Genomic DNA, 3,673 nt, shown 5'->3' with positions numbered 1-3,673 from the left:
AGCTAAATGCCATTTCTCACCCTCTTTCTTACACTGTACAATCACCACCACCACCAAACTCTCTCTCCTTCCTCCGCCCATGTCCCTGCACCTTACCACCACCACTATCACCACCACAACCTGTCTTACTTACACTCCCCCGCTGCCGCCTCTGTCCCCTACACCCTATCACCACCACCATTACCAACTTATTTTGCTCATTTGCTCATTTTAATTATGTTTGCTCATTATATTTTTTTTATATTATTACAAATATTTAGGTTTGCTCATTTGCTCATTTTAAATTTGATTGCAAATTTTCAATCTTTATCAAACCTAAATTATTGATTTGATTCAAAAAATTTCAAAGAAGTAAATTCAATCAAATGAATAATTGATGCAATTAAACATGCAATTCAATGAGAATAGAACAAACCTTAAAAATCGAAAATTACCATGCAATTAACATGCAATTCAATAACTGGCGATTGATGCAATTAAACATGTAATTCAATGAGAACAGAACAAACCTCAAAAATCGAAAATTATCATGCAAACATGCAATTAACGAAAATAATTCGAACTACACAATTTGAAATCCTCAAACACTAAGCTTAACATGCAATTGAAAAATATTAACAAAAATTAAGAAAAATACATTCGGAGAACACTAAAACTTTTGTTGATTATTTACCTGTATAATCTATGAAGGTTGTTGATTGTTGTTGCTGCTGAAATTTGACAAAAATCGAACTGAATAATGTTGAAATTTTTGAACCTCACTTAAATTGAAGCTCGCAGCAGAGTATATGTTTGATATATCGCAGCAGTATATCGCAGCCGTTGATATTGTTTGATCCTAAGGTTTAGATTTGTCCTCATACATAAGGAGTGTCCTCACATAAAGGGTGGTTCTCACCGGATCCCGACCCTATATATATATATATATATATACGGGGAGGTTCCGCTGAAAACAGTGCTTATGGTGAAAACTAAAAACAAGCAATCTTAGCCATTGAATATTCACTAGATAATCTGATGGTGTGAAACAACCCAAAGGTCACTATATACAAAAATAAGGTAATTATATCGAGTTATATTAAAAATTGATGACATTTACATCGAGGTCACTATATATAGAAATAAGGTAACTATATCAATTTTTAAAATATTTCCTTAGAGGTCACTGTATACAAAAATAGGATAATTATATCAATTTTGACCACATTTACATAAAGGTCACTATATACAAAAATAAGGTAACTATATCAATTTTGACCACATTTATACAAAGGCCACTATATATAAAAATAAAAATAATGAAGGTCACTATATATAAAAATAAGGTAACTATATCTATTTGACCACATTTATACAGAGGCCACTATATATAAAAATAACGAAGGTCACTATATATAGAAATAAGGTAACTATATCTATTTTGATAACACTTGCACATAGGTCAATATATATATATATATATCAATTTTGATGACACTTCCACAGAGGTCATTATATATAAAAATAAGGTAACTATATGACATTTACAAAAAGGTCATTATATACGAAAATAAGGTAACTATATATAAACTTCAGGTAATTATAAAAGTCGTTATAAATAAAAATAAGCTAATTATATTCATTTTTACTACATTTTAAAAAGATCACTACATGTAAGCCTATGTAGGATTCGAACCCACATCATGTGCAATGCAAGTGCACAATGCTCGACCAATTAAGCTAATAGGCTTCCGGCACACAAAAACAATATACTCCATAGCTATTAACTCATTGTGATGTGAGGAGGGCAGTAGGGATACATCACTGTTTCAAAATTGGGCCTCCACCAGTTAGCAACACACTCACCAATCTGCAAAATCACATAATTTAGACCCAAATATTTTTAAGGTATACGAAGTATGTCTCTACAAGAAATTTGCTTCAAATCAACATTTCAGAATAACAGCAAAAAGAAAAAAGAAGAGTGTTCGAGACAAATAATCAGAAAGAATATCACACAAAGAACACAAAAGTATCACACCTGCCAATTATGTGGAATAAGCATGCAATCCAAATGAACGCATTCCAAGTGTCGAAACAAATCATGTTGATTTCAGGCAGAAATTTGAGAATTTAGAAAAGCTTGCAGGAATGATAACATCATCAATTTTTAGCCGAAGGTGTTCTTGGGCTGTTATCCTCATGTTTTCAGCAGCCTTTTCATGAAAAAGATAGATTCTTCTGAAATTAATAAGGCTGTATCCCATGAAAGCTTATTAACTATCTAGCAAGAGAAAAATTCATATACAATAGATGCTTCAGGAATGTCAAAAGGGAAATAATAAGGTAAGCATGTATTGGAAAATGATGAAGGAATTTGAATAATAATAAGAAACCAAAAATAGACAATAGATGCGAAGAAAACCTAGCAACATAGAAAGCAGGATTCTCAAGCATAAACAATTTATTGCAGCAACAGATGGCCAGAGCTCCCCCAAAACCACCTTCACCGGTGACTATTGAGATGACAGGAACTCTCAGTCCAAACATAGACCTTATGTTTTGAGCTATAGCTTCACCCTGAGCTCAGAGAGACAAATCATTTCGTCCTCATTACCACAGGTTTAGTCAATATAAACTTAAAATAAACTAGTAGTTGTCTACTCACCTGACCAAGTTCCTCAGATTTGAGATCAGCATAAGCTCTTGGCGTGTCAATAAGTGTAATTACGAGAAAACCATGATGATCGCCATACTTCAATTTTCTGTCTCCTTCACATGTAGAAATCTGTTTAATATTTGCAATGGAAGCCTCTTTATAAAGCCTTAAAAGTACTAAACATAAAGAAAATATAATCCAAGAAATTATACAATTTCACCAAGTTCAGCTTGCTAGTTCCCAAAAATGTAACCCTATTTCTCATCTTTACTCTGCATCAAAATGCAAGGCAGTACAATCACAAGAAACAGATGCTAAACTACTCGAATTCCCCCATGAATCCGTGACAACAAACCGACCAAGCAAAAGGCACAATGAAGAGCTCAAGATTGCTCTAATCCCCCAATTTTACATAAATTCAAGGGTCACAAACTCACAATACATGACACATAAAATCTAAAAACAATTAAATGCTTGAATCGACAAAATTCGCATGCTATTCAACAAATTTCGAATCCAAACAACAATTTATATTTCATAACAAAAACATTCGAGCAATTAACTAGAAATAAACCCTAGATTGTGAAATTGATAGTCGATAATTTAAGAAATACTACCTGAGAAGCCGCTTCAATGGAGAAGAAAGCTCAAACTCGCTTCAATGGAGGATCGAGAAAGCTCAAAACTCGCTTCAATGGGATGAATATTCAGCGACGAAAATGATTAACTCACATAATTGATTGTTGAAACGCAAAACTCACTTTTCAGGTTTAATTTTGAAGCTAAAGACGAAATTGATGAAGATTGAAGCAAATTATTGATGAAGATTGAAGCAAATTCCTCTGAAATTTGATGATTTTTTGGGAGAAGGATAGAGAACCAGTGATATCGTGAGATTGAAGAAAGATAAAAATAGAGCAGAGAGAATGGACGGTCAAGATTACAAATAACGCGAATGTAATCTAATCCGTCAGATGAAAATTCAATGGTCTAGATCATCTGTTTTCAGTTTTCAGCTTTAGGTTTGTTTTCACA

At 33.0% G+C, this 3,673-nt stretch overlaps 1 long non-coding RNA gene across 1 annotated transcript; it reads right to left on the bottom strand.

The window, feature by feature from the left end:
- Positions 1-2,314: 2,314 nt before the first annotated feature.
- LOC110729309 lies at positions 2,315-3,673 on the bottom strand. The gene is made up of 2 exons (XR_002512876.1): positions 2,648-3,673; positions 2,315-2,559 (listed from the first exon to the last, which is right to left on the bottom strand). It is a non-coding gene; the product is annotated as an uncharacterized LOC110729309 (long non-coding RNA).

Source organism: Chenopodium quinoa, unplaced genomic scaffold, assembly GCF_001683475.1.
Source record: "Chenopodium quinoa cultivar QQ74 unplaced genomic scaffold, ASM168347v1, whole genome shotgun sequence".
In the NCBI taxonomy this organism is placed as follows: domain Eukaryota; kingdom Viridiplantae; phylum Streptophyta; class Magnoliopsida; order Caryophyllales; family Amaranthaceae; genus Chenopodium; species Chenopodium quinoa.
The sequence above is the reverse complement of the archived record's forward strand: the minus strand, read 5'-3'. Positions and strand labels throughout refer to the sequence as shown.